The sequence below is a fragment of the Oncorhynchus clarkii genome, chromosome 1 (genome assembly GCF_045791955.1).
Source record: "Oncorhynchus clarkii lewisi isolate Uvic-CL-2024 chromosome 1, UVic_Ocla_1.0, whole genome shotgun sequence".
Lineage (NCBI taxonomy): Eukaryota > Metazoa > Chordata > Actinopteri > Salmoniformes > Salmonidae > Oncorhynchus > Oncorhynchus clarkii.
This window is the reverse complement of record NC_092147.1, coordinates 66179859-66204732: the sequence shown is the minus strand read 5'-3', so window position 1 is coordinate 66204732 and position 24874 is coordinate 66179859. Positions and strand designations below refer to the sequence as shown.

The 24874-nt window shown below is 41.6% G+C and overlaps 1 protein-coding gene across 2 annotated transcripts in view; it reads left to right on the top strand.

The window, feature by feature from the left end:
• The first annotated feature begins 272 nt into the window (after positions 1-272).
• The window catches only part of LOC139410660 (bone morphogenetic protein receptor type-1A-like), a 68552-nt gene continuing 43950 nt past the window's right edge, over positions 273-24874 (top strand). Inside the window, exons 1-2 of one of the 2 annotated variants that reach the window (XM_071156031.1) lie at positions 273-502; positions 22048-22189. The gene's annotated coding sequence lies outside the window, so the exon portion shown is untranslated. The remainder of the gene's footprint in view (positions 503-22047; positions 22190-24874) is intronic. The other variant, XM_071156042.1, reaches the window with a different exon arrangement.

The window sequence follows — 24874 nt, the reverse complement described above, 5'->3', positions numbered from 1 at the left end:
TCTCTTTGCTTCTCCAGTTTGCAATACTTGCCCAGCCCATTGCATCCTCCCTCTTCGACGCCACCCTTCTTCTCTGACATATGTCTCTTACTCTCCAGACTGTTCTATTTGTGAGTAAAATACTGCATGCATGTGTCTAATTTCATGTCAGAAATACGAATACAGTAGATCTGTCCATTTTACGCCAGGGGGCGTTAGAAGTAATTGGGACATACTTGAATTATCCACAGAAATACTCCCACCGCGACCCGCTCCCCCTCAAATGGTTGCGCACTCGCTGCAGTGATTGGAAGGTTTTGGTCTGGAATTCTCTCTTCTCGCGCAGGACTGGGTATGTGCGCTTGATCAAATGACATAGTCGGAGCCTGAAACATAGCAAGGAGAGCTGGGCCGAGGTAAAAACAGAATTTTTGGAAAATATACACAACAATACGAAATATATAGATATAAGGGAGTGATCGCCCGGAACCAAAAGGATTGGCCACATTTGCTGGAGAAAAAGGTGAGGTGGGATTACATCTAGGCTACATCATAAACCTGTGAATTCTGTTCTGACTTTGTGGAAAAAGTTTGTTTTAGCTTCTGAAAAATAACAGAACGTAGCTAAAGAAAAGTTGTATTCGTTATAAAAGTTGCTGTAGTTATATTTTTGTTATTCTATGTTGGCAGTGTTTTGAATGTAGCCACTTGTTTGCCAGAGTTTACTATAAGTGAACTAGATTGTTGGCGCTAGCTCGCTAACGTTAGCTTAGCCACTTAACTCGTTTTCTAGTAACGTTACTTCGATTAGCAAACTTAACACTGAACTTTGATATTTACAGAATTGGTTATCCAGAGTATTATTTGTTTATTTTTTGCCTCCAGTTTAAATTGTTTTTTAAATTAATTCACTCGTTACACAGTGAAAGTTGTCTTGCTAGTTAGCACAGAGCGGTGCTAGCCAGCAACAATTATTGTACTTACTGCGCTTCCGGAGACATTGCAATGTGTTACAAATTGTACTGAGTGAATGTCATGAGGTTGGAACCATTTGTATCAAATTATGATATTAATCAAGTCTTTTTCCCTTTCTGCGGAGGTTGACTGCGTTTAGTTAATAGTCAACATTGTTGATAAGTAACGTTAGACTATCTTTGAATTTACTTACTTACAAGCCTAGCTAGTAGGCTATAGCCTAACGTTCCTAAATGTATTGATTATACATTGCTAACAGTAACTTTAGTTGTTCACTGATAAAAACGGTCAGTTGTCTCAAAGTAGGCCAATTCATTGTTCTGTCGTTGTGAGTGTGTTTTGTAACAAGTGCTGACGGTCCAGAAGATTGAAGAAGGCATAATGTTACCACCTCAAGTACTGATAACAAATAATCATCCAAGTGGGCATTAATGATGCTTATTTATAGGTGTTACACACAGGATACTTTTTTTGCATTTCAGAACATGTTGCTAATAGTGGAATGATAGTGTTTCACACTATTACTAACCCCCCAGTGTTGATTGGCTGTGATATTTACCTATTGATTTCTTCCGCTGGGGGGGCGCGCATCTGACAAAATGGGAAAGCTGTTCTGACTTTGGCTGTGTTATTTAGTGGAAATTGCTCTGTTATGTTCTGGTTGTTAATTCTACACCGTTTGCTCAATTTCAGTCTGTGAGAAAACAAGCACTGAATAGTATAGCTAATCATTGTACCAACCCCCTTATTTATATTTTTTAAGCGGGAGTGGAGCCTTTTTTACTTTGGGATTTGGTCCAACAGTTTACAAACACCTGTAAAAACAAATGTTTAATTGAAAATATATTTTACATAGATTTTTTATATGGTACAATAATTCCCTACTTTAATCCTATGTGCAGCGCTATTTAAATCATGAGACTTCACATCAGCTCTCAATTTGCTAGCTGTAAGCACACACGTAGTTTGAATGAAGGGGTTTTGGGTAGGCTATCAAATTTTATTTGTCGCATGCGCCGAATACAACAGGTACCGTGAAATGCTTACTTACAAGCCCTTAACCAACAATGCACTTCAAAAAATAGTTAAGAAAATAATTACAAAATAAAGTTTCAAATAAATACATTAAAATGTATATCTCTGTACTGTGGGGACGATGTCGTTGATGCACTTACTGATGAAGCCGATGACCGGTGGTATACTCCTCAATGCCATTAGATGAATCCCGGAACATATTCCAGTCTGTGCTAGCAAAAACAGTCCTGTAGCATCTGCGTCATTGACCGAGACACTGGTACTCCCTGCTTTAGTTTTTGCGTGTAAGCAGGAATCAGGAGGATAGAATTATGATGGTCTAGAGTTTTATTTTTTTCTCTCTCCTCTGGTTGCACATGTGACATGCCGGTAGAAATGAGGTAAAACTGATTTAAGTTTGCCTGCATTAAAGTCCCAGGCTACTATGAGCGTCATTTCTGGATAAGCACTTTCTTGTTTGCTTATGGCCTTACACAGCTCATTGAGTGCGGTCTTAGTGCCAGCGTCAGGTTGTGGTGGTAAATAAACAGCTACGAATAATATAGATAGTGTGGTCTACAGTTTATCATGAGGTACTCTACCTCAAGCAAGCAATACCTCGAGACTTCTTTAATATTAGACATTGTTATTGGCAAATAGACACACATCCCCGCCCCTCGTCTTACCAGACGTAACTGCTCTGTCCTGCCTATTCACGGAAACCCCAGCCAGTTCTAGATTATTTGCGTCGTCGCTCAGCCACGGCTTGGTGAAACATAAGATATTACCGTTTTGAGTGTCTCATTGGTAGGATAGTCTTGATCATACAGTTTATTTTCCAGTGATTGCACGTTGGCCAATAGGACGGATGGTAGTGGCGGTTTACCCACTCGCCGACGAATTCTCGCAAGGCGCCCCGAACTCCGCTCCCTGTATTTCTGTCTTCACGCGAATGACACTGATTTGGGCCTGGTCTCGGGAAAGCAGTATATCCTTTGCGTAGGACTCATTAAAGAAAAAATCTTTGTCCATTTCGAGGTGAGTAATTGTTGTTCTGATGTCCAGAAGCTCTTTTTGGTCATAAGAGACTGTAGCAGCAACATTACGTACAAAATAAGTTACAAACAAAATAGCACAGTTGGTTAGGAGCCCATAAAATGGTGCCAGGTCAATGGTTGAATTCCCTGTGGACAATCATCATTGCTCATCATTAAATTGTTCCATCATCAACATGTAATGTGATAAAGTCCTCAGGGATTATGAAAGTATTAATTCAGGTTTTTGGTCCCTTGCTAGTTCATTTGTCTGGATGTGGTATGTGGCCTAAATTGAAATTACAGTTGTATGGCACAATATTTAATCTAATGTTGTAGGCCTCAATTATACACACCACATTCAATCAGCGAACCTTGTTAGTGAGACACCTTCAAATCTGGTAATACACACACTCAACACTCATACATACACACACTACTTCAGTAGAGGTCTGCTTTTCACAGGGAAAATACTCAGTGTCTCCTCTCTCTCATGGGGTGTCAGTCACATCTGAATGGAACATTTTTGGCCATGCTTTTCTCATCTGTACAAAGTGAAAGGCTGGTTTTAATCTGAGCCTGGAGTTCGATGGCACTGCATTGTGCTACCCACAATCCAATGCTGAAGACAACCTTGGAGTGAAAGGGGTCCGGAACGTAGGGAGGTCAAAAACCAGATGGAGGACCTGACTGTGAAACTGTGAAACTGTCTACTTTAAGGGGCCTGGAGGAGAGGCATGGGGTAGGAGAAGTAGATTTATAAAGGGGGAGGAAAAATAAATTAAATCTAAAGTCTAACATCATACATATGCCAGACAGCTGAACATTCTACGGCTTACCCCGGGGCTCTCCATTACTGAAATAACACAGGCCAGTAGTTGGGGAGGGAGACTAGGCGAGGATGAAGAGGTAGAGGAAGAATGGCTAATAATCTCATGGCGAGGATTGTTCCAGGTATTCAAACCATAAGCACTTGACAAGAAATGTCAATATTTAGACATAGCTGAAAGTCTTCATAGTTCATATAGACCTAAGCCTAGTGTCTCTAGCAGTAATTGTGTACCCAGTATGTTGATCTGACACAGTGACTATAGCAGGAGTCTAGCCCTGCTCTGCAGCGGAGGGTGATTCATTAGCCAGAGCTCTGTTAGACAGGAATGGGCATGGATTCAGTAACTGGTACATAATTCCGATATGATTTATATGCACATGATGTACAGATCAGAGGTTTGCTGTTTATCAGGAGGATATAGCTAGATGGAAGTATCATCTTTTTAATAGAATGATTATCACGCATGGGCCATTTGTTTTGTCTCCCATGCTCCTGCTCGACAGCTGCCATTGCAGTTGAACTTTGAAATGGGCATAGCCTACATGTGGGAAATCAAAATATGCTTATGAATCTACTTTCATTAAATAACCTACATTGTTTTCATGAAGTCCATTCTTAGTATGTGGTGTGTGTATTGATAGGACTATTTATTTCCTCGAAATACAGTTGTTTCAGTACTAAAGTCTAACATAAAACAGAACTTGCCTGCTCTTGCTTGCTCTTAGTGCAGGGAAAGAGGGAAGCAAAACATTCTCCTGCTCATATATTTTCTCAAGCACTTTAAATCCACAATGCGTGTTTTTCTAACCTCCCTTTATGTTTAAGAATGTCTTTCCCCCTGCCTTGCTTCTGTTGTCTTGCAGCCCTCTCTCCCCTCTCTGAGAGCGTTTCCAATATGAGGCAGAGTGAGGGATCAGATTGCTCGGGGAGTCTCAAAGGCTTTCTGGCGAGGTGGCAGTGGGAAGGTGGTGGAGATGAAGGCGGGGAGGGAAGGGGCAGCGCACGGATCAAGTTTCACATCCCAACGCCTTCCTCTTTCTGCTGCGCCTCCCCCAGCCAACCCCCCTCTCCTTCCCATAACCCCCCTCCCCATCCCCTCAACCTGGAGACAGAGTGGCTGAGATGGCGGAAGAAAACATGCAATCCTACTCTCTCTCCATACATCCACCTCAGACTCCAGCAGCCTCTCTGGAGCGTAGAGAAGCAGATAAATAGTGACTTTAAATCTAAACCATCACCATTAGAATGTACACAGAGCACTGTTTCAGCCAGAGAACGATGGAGTTTAGGAGTGCTCTAGGCTTGGGCGGTATCCAGATTGTCATACCTTCATACCGACTTTGTGCCATACTGGGATATTTGGTAATACCAACACTGAATACAAGGGCTGCTATTTTCAAACTCCTCTGAGCTTTTGCAATCCTAAGGTTAGCAACGCTAACAAGTAGGGGATTCTCTGCTGTTACCGGCAAGCAAAACACTTAGCTAGATAGCGAACTTAGTTACTAAATTATCAAATCAAATGTAGAACTGCAGAGAATTTAGCACATTTTAGACAGTTAACTTAATAGTTATAAGATGTCTTGCTGGCAAACATTTAATTGTGAATTCCAGTCTGTAACTTGATCACCTGGCCCGTGCCGCACAACATTGAGTGACTCAAGGCCACGGTCTCTCTTCATTGTGTGCTTGTAAATAAACACCACGTGCCTGGGTACTACCGGTAAGCTTCATAATGAAAAATGATCTGACAGGTGAAAGCTACACATTCAATGTATTAAACTTCGAATAAATTGTTTAGATTGTATTGAAAAAACACCCTGTCGCTCTTTCCAAATAAACCCAATATACAGTTTACAGCCTAAGTTTGCTCTGCTCCCCGTAGGCTGTATAAACCTGTAGCAATTCACACTGGCTTTTGAAAATATGCTGGACATTTTATTCTCTTGACATTTCATCCATTTGCATTCTGTACACTTTGTTTTCTTGTGGCGAAGATTTATTTACATATGTAACAATTCAACATAAGGCTGGGCGATATGACTCAAATATTAGGCTATATCACTTTTAAAAAAGAGGGAAAAAATCTGATATTGCGTTTTATTTTATGTTTCTGAACAATATAAGTTCTAAATACGTTTTATGAGTAGTGCATGACTCTAGGATGACAGGCTTGATGGAAACTGAATATATTTTGGTAAACTTTCCAAATGTTGAAACAAAATATGCTAGACAAGGTGATCTTTTTGTGTCGGTAAAATGAATTATGCGAGAAATGTCTATGGAACTGCTTCTATGGGCAAATATTGATATAATAACCATCATATCGAAGTAAATTCGATGTCACGTTGTGTGGTCCTCCCATTAGGACTTGCTGGGAAAGCATGCAGTTTATTAAACTAAAGATGAAATAAATTATGAACTTCACAGGGTGGTGAAAGTGCAAGGGGGGGGGGTGAGCTTGATGTTCCTTTCCAATAAGTATCTAGTCTTATTCTGTTGATAATCAATATTTGGCTGCCGTTTGGAAAAATAGAAATCTCACTTTTGTCCATATAATCTCATGTAGGCTATACGTGCACTCTAGCCAGCAGCTCACAGACAGCACTGTTGGCTAGAGCGCACATGCCAATACCAGAGTGGGCACAGTCGCTATATAAAGCAATTATTTTTTGGTGCAAATCATCAGTAGAGTTAAATGCAATAGAAACCCATTTAACATGTATTATTTTTTTTATTTGGTACATTGGAATTTAACTGCAAAACTAATTTGATGTGCACTACGTCATCACGCACAGCCTTTTATCGGCAACAAGTCAGTTGGTGGAAACATCTGGTGGGAATATGTGCGTTTTTAGGTTTTATGCAGATTTTAGAATATTCACATGAGAATGTTGCCAATTGGATGGAAACCTAGCTAGTGAAGTAATCCAAGTAATCTTTATTTTTTGTGTGCATTGTATCAACATTTTAGGCTGTTTGTGGATCCGTACCGGTATACCTTAAACAACGATATCACCCAGCCCTAATTCAACATGTTGCCTGTAAAGGAATAGCCCATTTAGTTTTTCCAATATATACACACGTGTGCAAGAAGCCATTTATCGAGTCTTCAAATGTTTACATCTTCACTTGTTGAATAGTGATTGACTTAGAAGGGTACAGGTGTGCAAACGTTTGTCTTCCATCCATTTCGATTCAACAGCCTTTCATTGACATGCAGTGAAGAGTTTAGTGGCATGGTATAGGTTTGTTCTACATGATTGGTTTAAGAATGACTGGCCTTGATGATATTTACCATGCGAGCTTCAGTTGTCCTTTAATGGTATTGATCTGTCTTTAAATACACGGAGCCATCCGAGTGAATCATTTAGAGCTCACGCTAATGTGAACAGAGGGAGGGACAGAGATTGTGTGGATGGCAACGGAAATGATTTTGTATCTTTGAATGGGTAAAGTAGAAAAGGCCAGGGAGTTTGTTTATGTAGTTTTATATTGGGAAATACCTTAGTTTACAAATAAGAAAATGTTCTTATTTTGAGCAATGTGATTTATAAAAACAAGCATTGTATGATGGAGACCTTAATGCTTCTGTGAAAGAATGCTGTTTTGTGTGTTTAAATGTTGAAGGCAACTAAAAGAATAGCATTCCTGGAGAATTCAAATGCTGGAATATTCAGAAAACTGGGGGGGTTCTGAATCTTTTTGTCTTGTTTTGTCTTTGTAAATAAGAAAAGTTGATAAACAGTTAATGCCTATGATATGATGCAGTTTATCCTATGTTCTGCTTTCTTTTTCAAACTGTGCCATGATTGTAAATACTGGATTACCCAGATAAAGGAAAGGAGGTCAAGTTTATAGTGTTCATCATTCTTTCTCTTGGAGGGTTTGCATTTTATTTTGGGGTAATTATTTTGCCTGAGTTGTGTGATTTTAATCTTTTGAAGTTAGTATGGCTCCAGCTCCTTTCCTAACCCCTGTAAACTAACCCTGTCATCCGTTTCCCACCTGGATTTGACCATACATTTGCAGAATAGCTTTTTTAGTGAGTCTTCCATCCTTTAGAGCATGGGTGGCCGATGTGGGTATCAACGGGCCTTTCTCTCATTTCCGGGTTGGGACATCTGTTTTGGGGGAAATCTGGGAAATCCTATATCCGGTCTAAGGCAAATGGTCTTTTTGCAATAGAGATGGTGCAAACCAAGAGAAAGTCCTGTTGTAGTGTACCTCTGTTTAGAATACGGGAATAAAATGTATGTTAGGGCTGTGACAGTAATTGAATAAAACGGAAAGAGGATACCTAGTCAGTTACATAACTGAAATGTGTCTTCTGCATTTAACCCAACCCCTCTGAATCAGAGAGGGGAACAGTGGGTTAACTGCCTTGCTCAGGGGCAGAAAGACAGATTTTGACCTTGTCATATCGGGTATTCGGTCGGTTAATGGCCCAACGTTCTGACTACTAGAATAACCGGGTAACTGCCGGTTATGGATGAAGACCATTGTGAAAATAAAATAACTGTCAAAACCGTTCTTAAATGGGCCGACATTGATTTTAGGATTGGTATTAAAAAAAACTATTTTCATATAGATAAACTATACCTACTAGGGGGACTGTTTATTTCATTATATATATATATATATATATATATATATATATATATATATATATATATATATATATTACTGCTCAAAAAAAAAAAGGGAACACTAAATTAACACATCCTAGATCTGAATGAATGTAATATTCTTATTAAATACTTTTTTCTTTACATAGTTGAATGTGCTGACAACAAAATCACCCAAATTATCAATGGAAATCAAATGTATCAACCCATGGAGGTCTGGATTTGGAGTCACGCTCAAAATTAAAGTGGAAAACCACACTACAGCCTGATCCAACTTTAATGTAATGTCCTTAAAACAAGTCAAAATGAGGCTCAGTAGTGTGTGTGGCCTCCATGTGCCTGTATGACCTCCCTACAACGCCTGGGCATGCTCCTGATGAGGTGGCGGATGGTCTCCTGAGGGATCTCCTCCCAGACCTGGTCTGTGGTGCAACGTGGCGTTGGTGGATGGAGCGAGACATGATGTCCCAGATGTTCTCAATTGGATTCAGGTGTGGGGAACGGGCGGGCCAGTCCATAGCATCAATGCCTTCCTCTTGCAGGAACTGCTGACACACTCCAGCCACATGAGGTCTTGCATTAGGAGGAACCCAGGGCCAACCGCACCAGCATATGGTCTCACAAGGGGTCTGAGGATCTCATCTCGGTACCTAATGGCAGTCAGGCTACCTCTGGCGAGCACATGGAGGGCTGTGCGGCCCCCCAAAGAAATGCCACCCCACACCATGACTGACCCACCGCCAAACCGGTCATGCTTGTGGATGTTGCAGGCAGCAGAACGTTCTCCACGGCGTCTCCAGACTCTGTCACGTCTGTCACATGTGCTCAGTGTGAACCTGCTTTCATATGTGAAGAGCACAGGGCGCCAGTGGCGAATTTGCCAATCTTGGTGTTCTCTGGCAAATGCCAAACGTCCTGCACAGTGTTGGGCTGGAAGCACAACCCCCACCTGTGGATGTCGGGCCCTCACCACCCTCGTGGAGTCTGTTTCTGACCGTTTGAGCAGACACATGCACATTTTTGGCCTGCTGGAGGTCATTTTGCAGGGCTCTGGCAGTGCTCCTCCTGCTCCTCCTTGCACAAAGCTGGAGGTAGCGGTCCTGCTGCTGAGTTGTTGCCCTCCTACGGCCTCCTCCACGTCTCCTGATGTACTGGCCTGTCTCCTGGTAGAGCCTCCATGCTCTGGACACTACGCTGACAGACACAGCAAACCTTCTGGCCACAGCTCGCATTGATGTGCCATCCTGGATGAGCTGCACTACCTGAGCCACTTGTGTGGGTTGCAGACTCCGTCTCATGCTACCACTAAAGTGAACGCACCGCCAGCATTCAAAAGTGACCAAAACATCAGCCAGGAAGCATAGGAACTGAGAAGTGGTCTGTGGTCACCACCTGCAGAACCACTCCTTTATTGGGGGTATCTTGCTAATTGCCATTAATTTCCACCTGTTGCCTATTCCATTTGCACAACAGCATGTGAAATTTATTGTCAATCAGTGTTGCTTCCTAAGTGGACAGTTTGATTTCACAGAAGTGTGATTGACTTGGAGTTACATTGTGTTGTTTAAGTGTTCCCTTTATTTTTTTGAGCAGTGTATATATATTTTTTATTTCACCTTTTATTCAACTGAGTAAGTCAGTTTCCCCAATGCTGGAATGGGGGGGGGGGGGGGGGGGGGGCTGTACAGTGTCGGCCCGTAATGCAATTTTATGAATGTTCATGTGGTAAGTAGCTTATCGTTTATAAAACAGGAAATTTACTGTTAATTCCTGTTATTTGGTTACATTAATTTCTGTTGATGCATTTAGTAATTTTACTGTCCTCATTCTCAGAGAGGAAATGCTGTTTGCAGAGTTCACAACCTGCAACACTTGTGAGAAACCCCATTTTGGGTTATTTCATACCATTTACACGCTTCATGTCAGCAATGAACATGTGTCTGGTTTCTCTGTCCTGTTAATGCTAATGGAGCCTGCGTTTCTGAGCACGCATAAGTACCTGGCCTCAAATGTAGGGAAGTGTCCATTTGGCTTTTTATTAAATGTTTTTTATTTTTTTTATTTTATTGTCTTTTAACTCACCACCACTAATAAGCTGAGCTTCTCAGTAATTGTGTCTTCACCTCACACAGTAATTCAACAAAGATGGATATATATACATTTTTACATCCATTCATATTTATAATGGCTCCTCACAGTATTTTAAAATCTTTCCAGCGCTCTCCCCCTCGGTAATCGGCGTTGCTGATAAATGGGCTGTGGACATGTTGCGTCTATCTTAATGTTTGTCAATTACAACTTTATACTATAGCATATCTGTCCCCTTCATACTTTCCTTGTCAATTCTAGGCTTGGGTGGTATACTGGGGTTTTTGGAAATAGCCACAGGATGTTTTTTTTAATACATTGTAGCTATTTTGTAAGTAAACGCCTGAAGTCAACTTGTGCAATACATTAGGAGATAAAGCAGGTCTCATACTTCATTTCACCTGTAACCTTATGAAGCTTACTGCTACACCAAGAAAAATAACTACACATCAGTCAGATAGCTGAATGCTCGTTCGTGAATTCTCATCCAAGTGGAGAAGTGCAACTGAAGCACAAAATTTGTCTGATGCCGAGCAGAAATTACAATAAGAAGCATTTTAGATCTACAAGATGTTTCTTTTGTGTTTTAGCTTTTTGCTGTGTTTGAACAGGCAAAGCCCTTAGGATGAGTTCTCTGCCACTGCTGTCTTTGTTTCCTTGTGGATTCTTTTTCTCCTTTGTTCTCGGCCCGTCTGCTCCTCCCCCTCTTCAAGCAGCGCAGGCCGGCCTGTTGCCCTAGCGACTCCAGACTCCACACAGACACAGCGTGAACACATGCTGCTCCAGAGCAGAACTGTTCTTCCTTCAGACAAGCGTGCGTCAACTTTGTTCATTTGCACAATGTCTCTCGTTCACAATCGCTTGTAAAAGTCCAAACTCACCAAAATGTGTAACTTTATGAGCTGGATTGCCTGTATTTGCAATTAGTTTATTTTAATTTGTGTTCGTTAGCATATTTAGCTAGCAGCCTCCAGGGGACATTTGCTATTACTACAGCTAATTTTGTTAGCATTCTGATAATAGGTTTTCCAAAAGTAGAATTTACCATCTAACGTAGGCCTCGGTTTTTTTGGAGGTGAAAGAAACGCACACCTGTTTAGGCGAGGTGCTGGCTAGCGGAGTAGAACGCTTGAAAAAGAAGAGCCGCACACTCTAGGAGCTCCGATGCAGTAAGGTTTTTAAATATTTAAGGAAAGGATAATAAATATTTGCTCTTCTGACAAGCACTGGTGGCTTTGATTGGCGGGCGCATTTACAGGGTGTGCGTGTGAGTTCCCTCATTCTCTCTATAGGCCTATTTGTCCGTTCAGAAAGTTTCCTAAAGTACCCTGACTGGGCTCCATCTCTTTAAGAAGAATCAAACGCTCCTGTCATGATGTAATCTTGTAAAAGGTCTATTTTCAGTAGCTTAGGCTACATTCTTTCTCTCATTACGGCGTCCTCTCTTTAAAGAACGTATGCCAATGCAATTGCCACTGAATAACGTCAGCAGCAGGGTTTGTGACGTTATACAAATATTTCAGGGAAAGATAGCCTAACAAAAAGAAATCTTCCTCCCACTGCTGCTGGCCTTCGCAGATTCTGCTGTTACGATCCTAATACTGCTTTTACCGATCTGCTTCCCAGTCATGATTTTTATGCACATTTTCGAGGAACAGTTTAATTTATAATTGTCTTCGTATCTCAAAATCATTGTGGTTAATCGAAATTGTAAAAGTAATGCATATTGCCAACTTTATAAAAAATAGCCTACTTAAAGCCAAAAAATAAAAACATTGCAGCCTGCAGGTAGAAAATATCCTGGTTTTAAAAATAAATAGTATAAATCACATTGAAACGCATGGCCTGTCTGCAAGGAACTTGAAACGTTGTATCAACTATTAACTTGGCTCAGGCCTGAACCTCATGCTAGCAAACCTGCAACATTGTATAAAATATATATCTGCCAGTGACCTCCGGACAGACAATGCTGTAGGCTATTTGCGCAAGGGTAAGAAGTAATCAGGTAGGCCTATTTGATGACGTTTCCACCGAATCAGAGCATTCCCCCCCCCCCTTTCACGCTGAGAGGTTATCGAAAGACAGCTAGAAGATTATCAAATGGGCTACATTGAGGAACTATTGTCATTCTCAATGGATGTAAAAACAGACTCGGGTCTGTCCTAGATCCAACTATGTTGGTAATTCGTGTCATGTCTGACTACTGCAGTAGGTTACTGCTTGTCCATGTGCTAGCTAACAGCAACAAACCCAGACGAGCTAAATGTGAAAGCATCCCGCAGATATCAGCTTCTCATTAGCTAGCTAATGTTAGCTTTATTATAGTTATAAAGCATTGCTAACTGTTTAATGTTTTGAAATAACATTTATTTGACACATTATATACATAGACTTGGCAAGCTCTTTGGCAGCAAGCTTTTTTAGCTATAATATTTAGCTATCTAGCTAGCATCCAGTGTAGGTGAGTAGAAAAATTGCTGTAAAAACAGAAAACCTGATGTTTTTATTTTTTTACCGGTTAATTACTTTTGATGCATCCATTGCAAAGATTTGTATAACTTGCTCCTTGTGCTAGCTGTGCCCGTAGTCTACAGCAGCTGCCGTTACTACATCAGTGAAAACCCGGAGCCAGTAATCCCCAGAATATCCCCAACAACTTAACCCCCCCCCCAACTGGCCTACTGCCAAGTCAAATATTTTGATTAGTTGAATCAGTGTTACTGCTTGGCTGGAACAAAAGCATGCACCCACACTAGCCTCTTCTTTCTTTGTTCTTATTATTGTTTCTTTGTTCTACCCCTCTTTTGACACAAGTTAAATGCACACAAGTATTTTAATTGCTATGTCATGAACCACTGCAGTACATAACCTAGGCCCTTGTTTTATAAGATTTAGGATAGGCTGGCAAGTGTTTTAAAATAGATTAACTCATGAAAAACATGGCTGAGTAAGTTTACTATAGGCCTGCATTTTCACAGCTTAATTTTCAAATGACAGCAGGCTGTTATTCGTTTTTCCTTTTGACCTGTTTGGCTGTGTAATGTCTGGTGTGTGCCCATCCATTAATATTTGCCATGCTATTCAATGTTAACTGGTATGCTCACAATTATGAGAATACTTTAATGTTGGGAGCATTATTAAGGTAAGTGCAGTGGTAACCTTTTTGCATACATTATATTTTTTTCAGCTGAGTAATAATGGATGGTAGCCTACAGCCTGGAATCGAACCAGGGTCTGTAGTGACACCTCTAGCACTGAGATGCAGTGTTTTAACCTTTTTAGGATAGGGGGCAGCATTTTCACTTTTGGATGAATATCTGAGGTTTGTAGTTTTTCAAAGCTTGGCCTACTGAATACACAGTGTCTATGGAGTCAAGTTGCACTTGCTACGGCTTCCACTAGATGTCAACTGTCTTTAGAAACTGGTTTGAGGATTCGACTATTAAGGAGGGGCTCATGAGACCTGTTTGAGTCAGTGGTCTGGCAGTGTCTCAGGCTTGTGACGCGCACTCCCGACAGAGTTAGCTCTTGTTCCAGTGCTTTTCTTCAGACATAGAAATTCTCCGGTTGGAAGCTTATTGATGTTTTGATGTTAAAAACATCCTAAAGATTGATTCCATACATCAGTTGACTTGTTTCTACGACCTGTAATGGAACTTTTTGAATTTTTGTCTGGACGAAGCGCTCGTGCCTCATGAAGATGGATTACTGGGCTGAACGACGAGTGGCTATTTGGACATAAATTATGGACTTTATGGAGAAAATCAGTCATTTTTTTGTCGTACTGGGATTCCTGGGAGTGCCTTCTGATGAAGATCATCAAAGGTAAGTGAATATTTATAGTGTTATTTCTAACTTCTGTTGACTCCAAAATGGCGGATATTTCTCTGGCTGGATTGAGCTCTGAGCGCCGTTCTCAGATTATGCTTTTTCTGTAAAGTTTTTTTTATTTTTTATCTGACACAGCGGTTGCATTAAGGAAAAGTCGTCTATCTTTAATTCTGTGAATAACAGTTGTATATTTTATCAATGTTTATTATGAGTTTCTGCAAAATCACGAGATGTTTTGGAATCAAAACATTACTGCACGTAACACGCCAATGTAAACTGAGATCTTTGTATATAAATATGCACATTATCGAACAAAACATACATGTATTGTGTAACATGATGTCCTATGAGTGTCATCTGATGAAGATCATCAAAGTTTAGTGATTAATTTGATCTATATTTCTGATTTTTGTGACTCCTCTCTTTGGCTGGAAAAATGGCTGTGTTTTTTTGACATGGCTATGACCTAACATAATCATATGTTGTGCTTTCGCTGTAAAGCATTTTTTAAATCGGACACGATGGGTAGATTAACAAGATGTTTATCTTTCATTTGCTGTATTGGACTTGTTAAAACCAGTTAAGCCCACCCGACTCGCAGACGTCTCATCTAGCCACCTGGAAATGCACATGCGCTACGCTAAATGCTAATAGCACTTGTTAAAACTCAAACGTTCATTAAAACACACATGCAGGGTATTGAATTAAAGCTACACTCGTTGTGAATCTAGCAAACAAGTCAGATTTTTAAAATGCTTTTCGGCGAAAGCATGAGAAGCTATTATCTGATAGCATGCAACACCCCAAAATGCCTGAAGGCGACGTAAACAAAATAATTAGCGTAGCCGGCGCTACACAAATAGCAGAAATAAAATATAAAACATTCATTACCTTTGACGAGCTTCTTTCTTGGCACTCCTATATGCCCCATAAACATCACTATTGGATCTTTTTTTCGATTAAATCGGTCCATATATACCCAAAATAGCCATCTATGGAAACTGTGTAATTCAGAAAAAAACATTGTTTCAAAACGCAGCGTCATTTTTTTAAATTAAAAAAGTTGACGATAAACTTTCACAAAACACTTCGAAATACTTTTGTAATCCAACTTTAGGTATTAGTAAACGTTAATAATCTATCAAATTGATCACGGGCGATGTGTATTCAATAGCTCCACGTCTTCAAATCATGGTCGGAAATCTCTCTTTCAAAACTTCCTGTCGGAGACCGGATGGAATGGGTTCTCTCTTCTTCGTTTGACCAAGAAACAACTCCAAGGCAATTGACAAGACTGGTGACATCGTGTGGAAGCTGTAGGACTTGCAATCTCAGCACCATTTAATTTGGTGTCCCTTAAACAATACATGCAAGTGGCGCATTGATATTTTTTCCAGTTTTCAGTGATCAGTTTTTCTTGCGCTTTTCGATGAAACACACGCTCTGTTATAGTCACAGCCGTGATTTAACCAGTTTTAGAAACGTGAGAGTGTTTTCTATCCACACATACTAATCATATGCATATACTATATTCCTGGCATGAGTAGCAGGACGCTGAAATGTTGCGAGATTTTTAACAGTATGTTCGAAAAAGTAGGGGGTGGCCTTAAGAGGTGTGAAAGTCACATATTTCTAAAAAAAAATATTTTTGAATTTCTCGCGCTGCCTTTTCAGTGGAATGTTGTCGAGGGGTTGCGGTAGCGGAACGCCTTCGCTAGAAAGGTTCAACTGCTGCACCACTTGGGAGCCCAATGAGGTGGGAAGACGACTCCAACCCACAAGACTCATCTCCACCCCAATCAGAATACCTCAGTCTTAAAATATGACACATGAAGTTGGATAAAAACGGATTAAGGAGCAAGAAAAAATGTAGGCTAGTTCAAAATGCTTAGGACTTGGGCCAAAAATGAAAAACGTGTAGTTGCTTGATCCCTGTCGAAGGAGATGTTTAAAAAATAAAAATAAACATTTTGTGTATGACCGTAAAACATTCTTATGATGACTATAGCATTTGTTGACACCTTAAATTCTTACACATTTTCTCATAAGTATATTTCAACACGGTCTGCTCAGGCAAATATGCCGAACTACTAAACTTGTAACCAATCAGAACTTCAAACTGCAGTAGGATGGTTCTCCTCACAGGTGAGTGAATAGCACTTGGTTGATTTCTGCGAGCAGGACACTGGAGAGCGGAGGAGATCATGTGAGACAAAAGTGAGGGACGAGAATTAATAAAAAATAAATCATCACAGCAAAGGAATGTAGTTTGGCAGCTAGAAAATGAACATCCCGCCACTCTGAGGCAGGGTGCTCTTCAATCATCCTACTCCAACTATTGACAGGGATAATGTGCCATTTCTTATTTGTCAGTATGGATGAATTTAGTGGGTCCTGCCTTGATTACTTGGAATAAACTGGTAGCTGTGCCGGAATGACATGGTAGCTAGTCATAAAGCTATTTGCTCAGCTAGCTAGCAACAGATCTACTTGCTAACTCAGCAAATGTATTACTAAAAGCCAAACAGCAGATGTAAGATATAGGTTAGGGCTTCATGAAAAAGTATCTAGTTGACAGTAGGCTGTTTTTCCTGTAAGGAGGCATTTGGACTGGAGGTGTTGAGAGCGAAGCGGGGAATCTGGTGTTGGCCCTGGTGAGGGTAGCACATTCCCACAGAACGGGCCCTGTGAACGGACTGGAGCCCCCCCCCCCCCCCCCCCCCCACCCCTATGGTCTTTAATTTCAATTAGCTATGGCTGATCGTTCACTTTGATGGCATTAGTCGCTCCTCCAAGCCTCGACACATTTCCCTCTGCTCTCGTGCCACTCTGTTAGTTTTGCTAAAGCCGACGGAATTAACTTCAGCGATGGAATCGCCAAATGCTTGACTTCCACTTCCCTTTTCAAGCCTATGTCACATACACAAGCTCACACATATCAGCCCAATAATGTTTATTTTTAGTTTGTTGACTTTAGTTTTTTCAGTGCCGCGGGGATCCTCTCTGCGCTCTTTTGGGACGCGGTGTTCTCTCATGGCTGACATAGTTCTCTTCCAAAAACTGGTTACACAACTCCCGTCAGACAGTAAAGTTGAACACCTCACTGACACCTGGTGTTGTGAGGATTTTGCATAATAAAGCTACGAGGCACTAGATGCTTTTCCCTTTTCACAACAGATATCGTGTTAGAGTGGTCTGTCCATCAACCTTCAGTCTGTTTTGCGGATCACAGTATGCGATAGGCTAACTCTCCAACTTAAAACATGAGTCCATTTGTCTGACTGCTTTGAAGCTTGAGTAGAACTACAAGATGTCTAGTACTTTCATCCTCCCTTTTAACACGCTTCTTTTATTTCTCTCTTTTATTTCTCTTGCTTTTACTCAAAATATATCTCCCCGAAGCCATGCCCCTGTACTGTGACAGCTCGCAACCTCAGAATATATTCCTGCATGCGCTCAGGACTTTATAAATAGCCAGCACAGTTAGTTGCCAATTATTGGCTGCACCCTTGAGTGACCTTGGCCTGGTGAGGAGACACTGAGGCAGTATTGTAAACAGATGAGCACAGCTGATCTCCCTCTATTGCCTTTCAGTGTCATGAACGTGCTCACTGTGTTCATCTATTTTCTTCGATTTGTTTTGTATTTGCTCATACTAACCACTCTAGCACTTTCAAATGGCTATTTTCTTGTCATTCGGCCTAAAAATAGTTGGCGCATGGAATGCCGACTGCAGTTATGTCCTTTTACAAGGTCACTTTGACTTGGCTATAAGGCCCTCAAATGCCTTTACATCAGCAGAAAAGCTTCCCACTTGCAGGAATTAAGATTTCTATTTGATGTACTGCATTTATTTTCCCTGCAAAAGAGTTTGTCGCTGAATGTAAACTCACATTGTTGTCTCTGGCTAATAAATAGTCCATGAGCCAGGGGGGGCGGTCAGGCTCACTTGGGCAGACGATGTCTCACAGTGATTTTCTTGAAGGCTTATGTTAGTGATGAGCAGGTTAACTTAAAACCCGCTGCCCTGCGGTTATATCTGCGGAGCAGGTGGGTTTGGGGTCATTAAATATTGTGTGGGGTTGGAATAAAGGTTTCATTCTTGTGTAGTTTATATCTATAGGCTATATAGAGGTTTTTTCTTTCATTATTTTAGGCTTTCTGGCATTTATGTGTAAGCTTGAGGGCCTAACTGTACTCGCACCAAATGGCTTACACACCAATTGCTTTTGGAAACGGACAGAAGAAGTTAGCGTAGACCCACGGAGGCAAGAAGGACAATGTCGAACTTAATTTCATTAAGAGAAATGCTACGAAATGGAGAGTTGAACATAATGGGAGGGCCCAAAAATGATTTGGTGAAGTGGTAAAAGAGGATAATATGCTATGTTATGTGTGACTGTGAGGCGCTATACAAATTCCACAGTCACAAGATGGGGCCTTCAAGCGAACTGTAGCCTGCTGTTTAGATCGGTTAAATGGAAACTGAAATCTAGGCACTGACTAGGTCTATATCCACTCCCATAGCCTTAATAATAACTCCTGCGCATATGTGAATCCTGTGATGGCTCTGTATCTAGAAATCTTTTTAAAACCCTGTTCTAGCTGTGAGTGTCAAATGTGGTGCCTTTATCACCAAAGTTACATTCCAAAAACTGCCCCACCACATGGAATCCTATGGCTAAGCTTCCAACATTCTAACGTCAATGGCACAATATGGGTTATTTTTAAATAAGAGTTGTAGCTGGTGTGCTTTCAGTGACATTTCCAGATCCACTTGTCAAATGTTAAAATGTATCGGGGGTTTCCTTTTTTAAAGCAACAGCTAATTCTGATACTTTAGGTCATGTAGTGCATGTGGACACCTGCTTGTCGAACATCTCATTCCAAAATCATGGGGTTTTAATAAAGAGTTGGTCCCCCCTTTGCTGCTATAACAGCCTCCACTCTTCTGGGAAGGCTTTCCACTAGATGTTGGAACATTGCTGCAGGGACTTGCTTCCATTCAGCCACGAGCATTAGTGAGGTCGGGCACTGATGTTGGTGCATTAGGCCTGGCTCGCAGTTGGTGTTCCAATTCATCAATGTTCGATGGGGTTGCGGTCAGGGCTCTGTGCAGGCCAGTCAAGTTCTTGCACACCGATCTTGACCAACCATTTCTGTATGGACCTCACTTTGTGCACGGGATCATTGTCATGCTCAAACTGGAAAGATCCTTCCCCAAACTGTTGCCACAAAGTTGGGAGCACAGAATTGTCTAGAATGTCATTGTATGCTAAGATTTAAGGGTTAAGATTTCCCTTCACTTGAACTACGGGGCCTAACCCAAACCTTGAAAAACAGCCACAAACCATTATTCCTCCTCCACCAAACTTTACAGATAGCACTATGCATTGTGGAAGGTAGTGTTCTCCTGGCATTTGCCAAACTCAGATTCGTCCGTCGGACTGCCAGATGGTGAAGTGTGATTCACCTCTCCAGAGGACGCGTGTCCAATGGCGGCGAGCTTTACATCACTCCAGCCAATGCTTGGCATTGTTCATGGTGCTCTTAGGCTTGTGTGTGGCTGCTTGTGTGTGGAAACCCATTTCATTGAAAGACAATTTTTACATGCTTCAGCACTCGGCGGACCTGTTCTGAGCTTGTGTGGCCTATCACTTCTCGGCTGAGCGTTGTTGCTCCTAGACGTTTCCACTTCACAACAGCACTTCCAGTTGACCGGGGCAGCTCTAACAGGGCAGTGATTTGACGAACTGACTTGTTGGAAAGATAACATCCTATGACGGTGCCTCGTTGAAAGTCACGGCAATCTTCAGTAAGGTCGGTGTACTGCTAATGTTTGTCTATGGAGATTGCATGGCTCTGTGCTCAATTTTATACACCTGTCGGCAACGGGTGTGGCTGAAAAAGCAGAATCCACTAATTTCAAGGGGTGTCTACATACTTTTGTAAATATGAGTTATGTACGCTAGAGGTCAAGGTTCTGTTGACTTGAACATTCCAAAAATGTGTCTGATAGCTGTGAATCTAAGCTTTCCAATAATATATTATTCATGTGAGCAATAGCTTGTTGTATACTGAACCCTATGGGATGGATGGAGGGATGAAAAAGAGTAGCACAGAGAAAGCACTACATCAAATGGTAGCAATCACACATTTTTCAACTCTAGGGACAGAGCTTCAATAAAATTACTTAGACATCGTTGGCCCAAGTGAGCCCGATGGCCCAAATATGTCTGGCTCATGGACTAAAAGGCCCTTTGAGTCACAAGGAGCTCTCCCATGTGGAAGAATAGCCCCTGTGTTGGTGCTGAGAGCAGTGCCTGGCTCTCAGGCTGCTGGGCCACATCCAGACCATGCTGCTCCACTTATCTCCCTGCCACAGCAGGGGCTTTTGGCCCGCAGTTGCCCACTCAAAGGAGGCTTTATGGGTACACCATGGACAACCTCCTCTCCCACCCCCTGGAATAGCACATCCCTCAGGTCTAAAATCAGATGTTTGTGTGTCCAAATGTGCTGTTGGGGTATCTGCGCTGAAATGTCTAAAACTGTGAGCTAAATGAGGATTCCCTGGTATTGAACAGGGAAGTGACTGACACTCTTTGCCCCTAGTATGTTTTCAGGCTCATGTAGGCAAGGCCCAAAGCTGTTTTGAAAGGCTAAACCTAAAGATCAACTATGAAGAAAACCCTCTGCCATTTCCTGGTTGCTAAAATTCTAGTAGTTTGCCTAACTTCAGTTGTGACAACAATCAAGTAGTGTAGAGAATCATTGTAAACAGCTGGGAAAGATATTTTCCATTGCCAAAAATATTGTATTTTCAGCTGTTTTAAAGCTGGTGTACAAAACCGAATGTAAAAGACACAAAAACAACTTAAAAACGTGAGGCGTAGAAATAATGCACATAGATTGGATCTACCGCTTGCTTCTTAGACTTGCTTTCAATAAGTGACAGATCTATAATGCAGATTTCTAATGAATTTGGTTGGGTCGCCCAAAAAGTTACATCTTTCATTTTTGTTATTTACAGACTTGACTAATCACACAAGTGAGTCAATGTATGAGTATCCAGCATTAATTTGTCAGACACAGAAATCACACTTTGATAAGGCCTCTAAGAGCTTCAGCTCTTATATTCCTGTTTGAACTTGCCTCTTTCTCTGAGGTGGTGTCCTTCTGGAGACAGTGATGCTGAAGTGGCGGTAATTACACACACACACACACACACACACACCGATCCGGCTCTGCTAATGACTTTTAAAGTTGGAAGATGTTAGTTGTGGGCTGCAGTAATGTGTAATGTCTTTCCATCAGTGTAGGTCGTAGTGTACTGCGGCTGGGTCCCTGGGCTCTAGGCCTCGGTGACAGTCTGTCTGCAGCGCTGTGCTGCGGCTCCTGCCCCGTCATCTGATACCTCCGCACAGCTTGGGTTGCCCAGCAACCCCCTCGGCCTGCTTTATTTTACTATAGGGGTTGTGTGCAAAATTTTAAGGCAGAAATAAAATGGAAATGTTTGGCTAAATCAAAACTTTATTTTCATGCAGACATATCAAGACTGGTGATATGCAGTCCTTCCCGACCTGTTATTGACACACTTTGGTCCATTTACAACGTCCCATTTTCTTGGTGCGTGACTAACTTGAGGCTCACACTCTCTCCTGCTCAGGTCTCCATGGTGCCATGCTGGATTTCTGTCTCCACCATCAATATGTTCTCTCTCCCCATGGATCTGTATGACCCCCAGCACCAACTCTGGTCTCTCTACAAGCTTCCTCAACATGCCCCTGCACCATGGATCCCCCAGTGAGGTAAGGCTGCTCTCTCTGGCTGTTACAGTGAATCAGAGGGATCACTCCTGCTTTAGATTATACTTGTGGTGATACATGTTCAACCCCATACGGTGTGTAATTTGTGCAAGATGTGTTGTGGTCACATGCTTGGTTGGTGAATGCATCTCTGTTTGGATTCCTTCTCTGAGCCTTTTTCTTTAACCTAACAAATGTTTGTTTCTCTGCGGAGGGCACCGGTGATTACCACACAACCTGATTATACCCCTCCCCCTCTGAGGAGATTAAACCCTGACCTCTCCCGGCAGACAGAGCTGGCCAATCAGCGGGTGGTTACCCGGCTCTTAATTGTCGGCGCAGATTGGGTCATTGGAGCTGTCTGCTGATGTGATTAATAACTAGAGGAATAAGAGCAGGAAAGGACCTGATTGCACATGCTCCCGGAGGTTTACACATCTGTGAGTTTTTCATGGGTGGAGTGACTCCCACCATGAGAGAACATCTAGAATGAGTTATTTTTGGGCGGGGGACGTTCTCTTATTATAAAATACATTTTTTAAAAGAGGTATCTCCTTGTCATTAAGTCACCATCTTAGTTCACAGTTTAAACATGTATAAACGATGAGATGACAATGAAGTGATCGGTGGCTTATATGTTCTCTTTTGTTTTTGTTTGAGGAAAAAAAACAAAAACACTGAGCCTGAGTTTGCGCACTCCGCCGGCAGACCTTCAAACAGAGTCAGGGAGTCTACTCGAGCAAATTGCTACCATATGTTCTCAGAGGATGTTGAACCCAATGTATTTCACGTCCTCACTTTTAAACACGACTTAAGGCGAGTTGGTGAGTTTCCCAATTTGTGCCGGTCTACTTTTGTGTCCAGCTTTTTCTCCTGAATCATCACTCATAGACGGAAGAGTGGTGTGACTTTAAGAAACCAACCGGGATCTTCTCTCCTTATAGAGGTAGTGGTTGAGGGTGACACAGGTCTAGTCTCTGGATTAGGGGGGAGGGGTCCGGTTGACGGATAATGTGAGGCTTTTATTGTGGGAAGCTTGCACTCCCACTGGACCGTTAATTACAGAAGTAGCCTAACTGTGTGACTCCTGGCTTATTGACGGAAGAAGCTAGCAGTTATCCTGACAGATTAGCCAAACTTGGCTCTGTGCAGTTGAGAGCCTTTCGGCCTTGCTCCATTGTTCTGGTATGTGTCAGCAGAGTTCCAATCCAGCACAGTTCTAGATGCATAAGAAAACAGGAGGGGGGCATACAGGTAACTGCCCAAATACAGGAAACACTTGAGTAAATGAGGGACACAACGTATATTGAAACACACAGGTATGGTTCCTGGGTTAATTAAGCAATTAACATACCATCATGCCTAGGTTCATGTATAAAAATTCCCAATTGCCCATTCTTTTGGCTACCATAGCGAGAAGAGATCTGTTATTGGAAAGAGGGGTCTCAAAGGAGCATAGGGGGTTTAAAAATGACATACCCAAATCGAACTGCCTGTAGCTCAGGACCTGAAGCAAGGATATGCATATTCTTGATACCATTTGAAAGGAAACCCTTTGAAGTTTGTGGAAATGTGAAATGACACATAAGATCTGGGAAAAGATCATGCAAACAAAAACAAGTTTTTTTTTTTAAATTATAATCTTTGAAATGCAAGAGAAAGGCCATAATATAATATTGCCGTTTATGCGCTATTTAGGTTTTGGCCACTAGATGGCAGCAGTGTATGCAGTTTCAGACTGATCCAGTGAAGCATGGCCATACTGCACACTTTTTAAAAAAATCAAGTCTGCCCAGAAACAGCAGGGATTCAAACTTTAGAACTCAGTACCTACATTTTGAATATAAAAATAGATTTTATCAAACAAAACTATGCTACATTTTATGTCTGGAACCCTCAGGAGGACATATCAGAGCAAGATTACTGAATTTAAGTACATCAGAGGTGAATGTGTCAAATCAAGTGCCATGAGAAAATTTTGTTGTGCACTCTCCTCAATAGCATGGTCTTTTTTTCACTGTAATAGCTACTGTAAATTGGACAGCACACTTAGATTAACAATAATTTAAGCTTTCTGCACATATAAGACATGTCTATGTCCTGGAATGTTGATGTTACTTACATCATTCTAGTCACATTAGCGCACGTTAGCAATGCCCATACCGGACTTGTCGCGTGCGCGAGCATTGCAAAATAAATGTACACACGCATGTGATTCAATCATTGCACCCACACTGCTCGTGCGCGCCAACGAATGTCTGCGTTGCCAGGCACTAAAATATAAGTTGACTCTATTTGTGACGCAGAACGCGATGCAAGTCCTGCCTCTCCAATCTCCTCATTGGTTTTTAGAAATGTATACCCACGTGCCATCTTCTCATTGGTTTTTAGGAACATATAACCAGGTGGGTGATTGAAAGATGAACTGAGGTCAGTTGTGGTAATGCACCTTAATATGAAAGTTAGTTTCCAATCGCCATATAAAGTCCAAATAAGAAAAAGAAGCCTGGAAGGAGGAGAGATGACTAGAAACGATTTAGTTGGCCATTTTATGTGTGGATTAGTAGAGTAGAGGACCTTGTGCATTTCAGATAAAATAACAACTCAATGTTTTTCCAGGGAAAAATTAGCTAGCAACAGCCAGCTAGATAGCTAAATGGGACAAATTAGCTACCAACTGCTAGCTAG